The sequence below is a fragment of the Myxocyprinus asiaticus genome, chromosome 41 (genome assembly GCF_019703515.2).
Source record: "Myxocyprinus asiaticus isolate MX2 ecotype Aquarium Trade chromosome 41, UBuf_Myxa_2, whole genome shotgun sequence".
Lineage (NCBI taxonomy): Eukaryota > Metazoa > Chordata > Actinopteri > Cypriniformes > Catostomidae > Myxocyprinus > Myxocyprinus asiaticus.
In genome coordinates this window covers 35,860,774-35,870,607 of record NC_059384.1, presented here as the reverse complement: position 1 = coordinate 35,870,607, position 9,834 = coordinate 35,860,774, and positions in this window count along the sequence as shown.

Genomic DNA, 9,834 nt, shown 5'->3' with positions numbered 1-9,834 from the left:
TCATGTTTGTGCTCTGGGGCAGCGGGCCGGCGACCAGCCGTAGCCGCACAAACAGCGCTGGTGTGCTCAGATCCTCATGTGCTCTTCACTCCATCTACAGCAAGTGTGTCACTCATCCCACAATTCTCCTGCACTGTTCCTTTATTTAGGCACTCCAATGCAAAAAGTTTTTTTTCCAATAAAACGTAAAACGAATCCTTTAAACAAGATAAATTTAGTATTTATATAGATAATAAGAAAATAGATCTTGGATTTTGAAAATATCTCTTTTTAAGAATGAGCCTCACTAAATTCATTCTAAAATAATTTTGACAAATTGACAATTTGACAATGTGGTAAGAAAAATAAACTTCATTCGAGATATATTTTATAAAAAATAAAACACGTTTTAAAATGCTATTCTGTTTTGCTTCTCAAGTAAATTGCACTGGAAAAAAAATACAGTACAGAAATACTTATAGTATAAATAGTATAAATCATTAGTCATAAACTGTGTGTTAAACATGAAACATGTCAAAGCATCTTTCGTGGAACAAAATGTTTTGTACAACAGACAACAAGTGGCCAGTCTGGTTTGGAGTTACTCTGTCAGTAGACTTTATGGGGAAAATCCTCTTCTTATGAAAGAGAGTTGTCTTTTTGTGCATTCATTTATCTGCTGTGCATACGCTGACAAAAACATGCCTCTGTTCTTTTTATTATACTTCCTTTCCTGTAAGCCTCCTTTATGAAACATCTGCTGTTCTCAAAGCTCAAGTTTGTGTTCTTTAATGTCAACAATATGTTGTCCTGTGCCAGCACATGAAAAAGGGAAAACAGAACAATCAGTGTCCTTTTTTATTAGTACTACTGCTTCTGGATCTATGACACATCCCTTTTAATTTTTTATTTTTTTGTTTTTTGTTTTTATTTTTTTTACAGAATTCAAAGAATTTCCAGCTGACATTCAGTGTGTCCATTGAGGAATTGCAGCGGAACAAAGCGATGTGTGTTTGTGGAAGTGCAAACTGAAGAAGCGACAGAAATCATGTAGTCATCAGAACAGGCCTTGTGACCAGATAATGGAGATATCCACACTGGAGTCTCTGTCTGCCTGTTTATTTCTGTCTCCAGAGTTAATTGGGCGGCTAATCTAAAAGAAGCTTCCCTCATCTAGATGAAATTTATCGCCTCTTTCACATCTACAAAAGATGACCAAACAGCATTTAGCAGATGTTCCTGAATGGAGAGCTTAAAAGAGATTTCATCTCGAGTTATCCACAAAACATCAGTTCAGGTGTCATGGGGTCACTTCTGGCTTTCACTCAAAGATTAAGAATATAAAAGCTGTTTTGTGTCATGCATGATTTTGAAATATCCACAGCAGGAGGTTTAGGATGCCTTAATTAGTTTGGACCTTTGTCCTTTATGCAAAATTAGAGGCAATTCACTCTAAAGTTAAATAAAACTTCTGCTCCTTCATTGAACTCTGGCAATTATTTTCCTTTGCCTCCAGTTCCCAAGAAGAAAAAGTTCAAGGGGTTTGGGGCATCAGCTCTCACTTGGGGGTCCGTCTCACAGCTTGCCACAAGGTTAATGGTCAACGAACCACCTATCACTTCTCCAGAAGGCTGTAGAACAAGTAGCACTGCAGGAGAGCTGCACAGTAGTTCTGAAAAGTTGAGTGCTCTAACAAAGTAACACGCTACATGGCCTAGAGTATGTGGACACCCCTATCTAATTAGCGGGTTTGGCTATTCCAGTAGAGAATTGTGCGTTTCAAACTTTGAGTTTAAAGCATCAGAGCATCAGGTGCTGCTGTTGAGTGATGGAGGCTGTCTGAGTTCCTGTTAATCCCAAATGTGGTTAATTAAGGTTCAGGTCTGGGCTCAGTTCAAACCAGACAATTTCTTCCACACCAAACTCAGTAAACCATTTCTATATGGACTTGGTTTTGTGCAGAAGGACACTCTTCAAACTAAGGTTTAGAACTGAGAATCCATTAGGACACTATGTTTTACACCATGAAACGTAGAGCGTGCTGTCCGATTCTCAAACAAATGACTCTTATTAGATGGTTGTTTTGAATCTACAGCTAGCGCAAAAAAATGCATGACCAGTGGACCCCATTTCTCAAACAGATTCTTAGTAAATGGGTCTTTTGGATCTACAGCTATTCAGATCAACAAGTGGAGCCCAATTCCCATATACAAATGTAGTCTGATTCCTAAACAAATGACTCTTATTAACTATTTTTTTTGGTGTTTTTTTTTATTTTTTTTTTTTTTATCTACACCGTGAAACAGGTGTACAGTGTAGTATGATTCCTGAAGGAATGACTCTTTTGAGGGCTCTTGAATCTACACCTCAAAACATATACAGTAGCGTGCAGTTTAGTCCGATTCCCAAATGACTCCCATGAGCCAGTTCTTCTGAATCTACATCTTAAACTACACTTATTGACCAATGTTGTCTGATTCCCAAACCAATGGCTCTTATAAGCCGGTTTTGAATCTGCATTAAGAAAAGAGAAATAAAAACGCTCAACTGGTTTTGACTGATTCCCGAATGAATGGCTTTTATGAGCTAGTTCTTTTGAATCTACAGCACAAAACATTCAGCACGACCAGTGTAGTCCTATTCCCAAACGAATGACTCTTATAAGCTGGTTCTTTTGAATCTACAGCGTGAAATATACAGCACAACCAGCGTTGTCTTATTCCTGAACAAATGACTCTTATGAGCCAGTTCTTTTGAATCTACAGTGTGACATACAGTGCGATCAGTGTAGTCCAAGTCCTGAAGGAATGACTCTTATTATTTGGTTCTTTTGAATCTACACCTCGAAACATATACAGTAGCATGACCAGTTTAGTCTGATTCCCAAATGAATGACTCTTATAAGCTGGTTCTTGTGAATCTACAGCATGAAATATTAAGCATGACCAGTGTAGTCCAATTTCCGAACAAATGACTCTTATAAGCCGGTTCTTTTGAATCTACAGCGCAAAATATACAGCACAACCAGTGTTGTCCAATTCCCGAACAAATGACTCTTATGAGCTGATTCTTTTGAATCATCTGCGTGTGACCAATGAAGTCAGATTCCTGAACAAATTACTTTAATCAGTTGGTTCTTTTTAGTGAATCAAAGACTTGCTGAACCGCATGTCATCCATTCCGTCATGTCGAAATGTTATGTGTGCAGGCTACTTGCAGCTCTTGAGACTACATTACAGTAACTACTGGATGGTTGTTGAAATCACAATGTGTAAAGATTTATAAAAAAAAAATATATATATATATATATATATATATATATATATATATATAAATATAAATATGAATAAATTATTTTAAGGAAAAAGTCTGTGTAAACACACCTTTTGCACTGAATTTGTTCTGTGAACATCTCATCATTTGGTAACAGTCAGCTGAGGACAGTAAATCCAGGAAGAATTTATTTTTTCCAAATATTTCTTTCTTATAAATTACTAAAAGAATTGTTAATGGAACTGTCCCTTAATGAGGATCATTAAGACACATCGGAATCGTTAAATTCCTTACGATTGCCATTCCTACTCCAACTTGTTTTAACAAATTTGGAAGCCCACCATTCTCTAAAATGTCATTGTATGGTGTAGAATTAAGATCCGTCCTCACAGAAACAAAGAATAGCCAAACCTGTTATTTAGAAGAGGGTGTTCACATACTTTTGGCAATATTATATAGACCAGAGTCTACTTTAGTGTAATGCATTATGCTTTCATCGATGCGGCTACTGCCAAGGTGGATGGATAGACAGTGACTTTGTCAGGCTGCGCTCGCATTTTGTTTGTATCATGTCCCCCACAGTGCCTGAAGTTTTCACCAACTGTTCATTATGTCTTGTAAACAAGATAAAGAGCTGCATGCCAAGTGAGATGCGTAATAGGAAAAACAGAACACCCTGATTGATTCAATGAAACTATCAACGCTGCGTGGGGCACATTAGCACAGGGTAAGTGGCTGTGACAGCTCCTGTGTTATCTGTCCTCAACAGGAAGTGACAGTTCTACCATGTGCCCATAAAGCAGGCATCTGATTGTCTACTGCAATTACATGACTGAAGCTAAACAGGAAGAGTAAACAAGTTACGTGGTGGTAACGCATCCACACACAATTAATAGCTTTACTTTAGAACTGTAAGAAACAAATTGAGGTGGAAATGTTCCACTTGAGGCAGTGTAATTGTCAAAAAAAAAAAAAAAAACCTTTGTGAGTCTGCGATTCAAAATGTCTCGGAGGCAAGAGCATGTACAGATGCATCAATGCATGTTATCATGAAATGAGGAATTCTGAACTAAACACAAGCATGAAAGAGCTGTCAATCTTACTTGGCAATGAAAACGCATAATAGAAACGCAATGGCTCAGTACAGAATGCAGTATCTTTTGTCTGAAGTGTTGACTTTGTGTTGTCCCCGTACCTGGGTATAAGAAAGGTCCTGAAAGATCGCAGGTGCATGTCTATGTGCAAAGTCTTGATGCTCCTTGCTCACTTTATCAATCAGAGCGTCTGATTCGAAAGAAGGTGCTAAAGTACATGTGTGTGACCCCAGGCACCGTGATAACACCTTAACACGGACACGGATGACAGACTTTTCCAGAAATAGATGCTATAGTCCACAGAACCCTGTCCCAGCTGCACAAAACTCACTCCTGAGAGGGATATTTGGGTCTTGTGCACCATGTGTGCATTGAGACGCTCATTTAAGGGGTTATGGATTTGGCTTGAGGGGACCAGAGGTTTAGGAGGGTTGGGGGAGGACAGTTAAAAAAAAATGAAAATATCTTCCTGGAACTTAGAGAGGTTATTAAGGGCCAAACATCATATATTTGAATATACCAAACTGTTTGAATGTAATGAATTTGACAGTGACTAACCCAAAATGAAAGTGAGGCTGTGTCTTTGCAATGCTTTGGCGAATTGAAACGAAACTTGGTAACTGTCATTGTAACCAAGCCCTTGGGGTTACTTGTGCGGTTACATGGGATAGCACCACTTACTGGTAAAAAAGATTATATATATGCTGGTTACTTTTAAATATTTTTGCTTGAATTCAAGATTCTGTCTTATTTACTTTGCTTGGGAATTCTCAGTATAAAGATGCCCATCTTTCCTGCACTCAGCCATTGACAGTTCTACGATAGTAGTTATGCTGTGATCATGCTTAATGTACAAAGTGTCTGCAACTGCCATGTTTGGCCATTGTAATAGAGCGCACCAGTGCCCGCCCACTTTTTCATCTTGATTCCATAAGTATTTTTCCCATACATTTTTTCAATAGGGATTTCATAAAAGTCTTCATAAAATTTCCAGCTCCGAGGTGTATCACAACATTACAAAGTTTCACATTTTTTTTTCAAATTGGTCAAAAAGACAAAGGCACAAGGCTGTGTACTTAACGTCTTTAATGAGAGAATAAACTGCAATTCCTTGAATGACGTAATTGCATTAAAAACAATGAAAAAATATATAGTGATTGATTTAAAGTTGTTGATTATATGTATAGAAACAATATATTTTTAATAGAGCTGTAGAAATGAACCTTTTAATGCATTCAGTTAATTTGAAATGTTTAAAGTGTTTACTTTTCCTAATCAAGATTAAAGCATTTACCAATTTTCACATTAGATTCTGACATTTTATTCAGCTCAGACTGATATCTTTAATAGAAGCATATACCATCGATTAACAACATTGGAGCTCACAGCAGGTCTGTCTTTAAAGGTTTATAAGTTATCATTAATAATACATTCTCTTATGGAAAAATTTATGGGATCTTCCGGAACCAGACTGTTGCACTCTATTGCTGCATGCAGCTTTATTTCGGGAACACTTTACATTAACATTCCCTTTATAAAGGGTTTATAAAGGGGTTTATTAATGATTAATAACTCATTTACTAATGCATTATAAATCATTTATGTGGAGTTAGAACAACATGAATAAAAAGGGCGACTTTCATGCAATACCTGCCAAATATTGAGCCAATTTTAACTCATGTTATAAATGCTTAATAAAGGTACTTTTTTATACTTATTTTAATATAAGTCATGAAATGTCATAATTCATCATTTATGTAATGATTCAGCAAAAACAGACTAGTATAGAGATTAAAGGTGTTGTGTCTATATTCATTATTGTAATGTCTATGACTATGACACTTTAATGTTAATGTAAAAAGAATGGTGCTTCTCTGAGTGGTGTCTTACACAGTCCTCTGCAGGTCTTCATGCTCACACTCAGTTAATGTAGTGTTACCGAATTTTCTTATTTGTATAAAAAATAAATAAATAAAGATTTTCTACAGATAAATTGAGCAAATCAAAGACCAAGCATTACCTGATATCAGGGCTCAATTTGAGTAAAAAAAAAAAAAAAAAGGCTGATATTGCACCTCTCTCCCTATATCCTCACTCAACACTCGTATTTACCCCACCTCCTCCAGTTGCCCCCTTTGCCCCACAGGTCTTGCCAGGGAACTTTAGCAATATCTCCTGTCTTAATATCTTCTGATAGCATGTCTCAGGGGTGCTGTGAGAAGTGATACTAAAAGTAATTCCAACTGAAACGGCACGACAAAGGGAATAGTTTTTACGAGCTCTCTGGAGCTCCAGAGGCATAAAACTGTTAGACTTGAGTCCAGTCTGCAGTTGTTTATCAGGGTTCATGTGTGAGGGCCAGTGCAGCGCCCTCAGCTACCCTACTAATGACCACCGGTTACAAAACACTCCAATTACAAGCTCTCATTACCATATACTCTCTTCACATTTGCATATTTGTCACACCGGTTGTGAATTTTTAATTTGTGCTCCATTAGAATGCAGGTTTTAATTCATTCTGACTAATTTATTTAAACTTGGAGTGATAATAATTTCACTCAAAGCCACAATTTACTCTTTTCCCATCATATTTCTGTAATAACCATGGAAATGAAAGCATGCTGATTTGACTGAGTAGCATAAACACGTGTTGATATTATTAAATGTGATAAAACTGTTACCTAATCATCCTTTTTTACCCCCATATTCTGTAATATTAATATTTTCTTTATTCCAATGCTTTTATTTAAATAAGCAAACATTATGTTAATATTTTGTACTTACATAATAAAAGTATATTTATTTCACTGAATCCACATTAAAAAAAAATATTTTTCTTAGAATCTAGTTATGTATGCATGAATATTTACTTTTAATTATTTTTTTTTTACTTTTGTGTAAATAAATGTGTAACTTTTAAAATGTTGTTTTATTTTTTATTTAATATGTATTTGTAATTGAGTTTTGTTATTTCTATTTTTGTATACTTAAATTTAATTTAATAATAAATGTTATTTTATTTTATTTTTTAAATGCATTGAGGAAGTTCACATGCTATACTTCATCTAAACATTTCACATTTTATACATAAACTTTTATGACCAATATTAATTGTGAGACTAAATGGAATATTTGTGTGTGTGTGTGTGTGTGTGTATATATATATATATATATATATATATATATATATATATATATATATATATATATATATATATATATATATAATTTATTGCACCAGGACCTTTGAAAAAAAAATGGTGAAGGTAAATGGGTGATAAAAAAAAAAAAGAAAAAAAAACTTAAAGGAAATAGTGGCATGCTACAGCATCTAAAATGGACTTTATACATTCCTTTAAATTTTAACCCAATTTCTTGATGTTGATTTAAAAATATTAAATACAACAGACATCATGCAACAACTACCCAGAACATCTTCCTGTCTTTGTGTAAAGTGTTTTGATTTGGGCACAGCAGCAGGCACACAGCGGCTGGCAGTCAGACGGCCTGTCTCTAATGGATTAACCTTGACAGGTCATGCTGATGAACCAGAAGTGCACCTTTTACTCCTGCATGACTGTGTGCCTGCTGCATGCCTGCAATGCTCACTTAGTGTGTACGTGCATGTCTTTGGGCGTGAGGCTGTTGCAGGGACACTGAGTGCTCTCACAACATACAGACACACGCCAAACACACGCTCTGACCCACCCACCCCCTTTCTCCACATGACCGTCCATAACAGGCCCAGCTATGGACAATATAAACCAATGGTTCTCAACCAGGGGGCAGGGCCCAGAAGGAGGCCTCAAGATGACTTAAAATTATTTAATAAGGTATATTATAACTATCTAGCTTAACCCTCATTTGGAATCTGGTCATATTTGAGCTAAATAATGTTTTTAATTTAATAAAAATGATTTCCTTTATCTGAGCAGTACAAGACTTGGTGAATTTTCCTCCATTTGCCATCTTAACATAAAAAAAAATATTGTTATTGTTAAAATATTATATTGTCAAATACAATCAATAAATCAGCCACAATGCAGAATAAACCAGACAGATATTACAGGGTGAGACTCTAAAACATCCTCAATGCAAAACACACACTCACAAACACACACACACACACACACACACAAATGAACTGGTGAAACTTTAACACAATGCTTTTTTCTTTTCTATTTTTTTTTTTTTTTTTTTTTTTTTACATTTGTCAGATAAAACCAATAAGTCACAATAAGCCACAATGCTAAACATACACACTCAGAAATGAAGGGTTGAGATGATAATATACTCACAATGCAGAACACACACACACGTTTCCAAAATACATTTGTACTACAGAAAGTTTGAAATTGCACAATGTATACTCTTATTCTTCTGTTTTATACTCTAATTGAATTTTCAGAATTTTGCAGTTCATTTCTTTTTCTTGATGTTCATTTTCTTGACATTATTATGCATTTACTTTGAGTTATTACATTTTTATGTTTGAAATAAATTCTTGGTAGAAAAATGCTTATTCTGTGTCTTCACTTTGTAACACCATGGTCAGGTTTGATGACAAGCATAATGACATAAACTGCAAAAACTGACACTTCAAATCCATTTTAAAATGTTAATCTTTGACAAATAATAGATTGATAACGTCTTAATATATATCCAAATGCAAATATTGTGATAAAATATAAAATTAGGTTACAACAAGCCATCAGACAACACATTAGGTGGCTACAGCATCTACTGGCTGTTACTGGCATGACATGGTTTTCAAGTCATGTTATTTATATTTTGTTCACCAGATGGCAGCAATCTGCCTCTAATTTATGTAGAAATGTAGGTTCTGAATTTTATTTTTCCAGAAAGTTGCTTATTTTTATATGTAAAAAAAAAAAAAAAAAAAAAAAAAAGGGACAATTTAGAAATTTACATGTAAATAAGTTCAAAGTAGCATAAAATCCCTAACAAAATGCATAATTGTATTGTTCTTACTTCAGGGAAATAAAATTGTATCATTATCATCATTAAAAAAAAAAGAAAAAAAAAAAAAGGTTACACTTCTAAACCTTCTGGTCAAAAATGATACCAAAGGAAGGTGCTGTTTTTGAATACCATAGGAGGGTTAATATAATGAATCTAAAAATCAAGATGAATAACATGTAAATTGACGTTATATTTCTTATTTTAATTCAACTCCTTCCTGGCATCACTATTACTATTGCTAATAATTAAGCCTGAACAAACCCTTAACCCTAAGTATTACTACAATATGGGTAAACTGGCACATAACTCAAAATGCTCAAATGAACTGACTGATTATTTTGCATTTACTGTATTATGTATTTCAGTATGTACAATATTGTGTATTTTTGTGTTTATTTAGTTTTCTTGCTTTCTTTTTTTACTAATATGTAGTAGAACCCAGCTGTGTAACATGGCCAGCATTAGTAAGTTTAATAATTTTAACTTCATTGTTTCAATGTGCTTA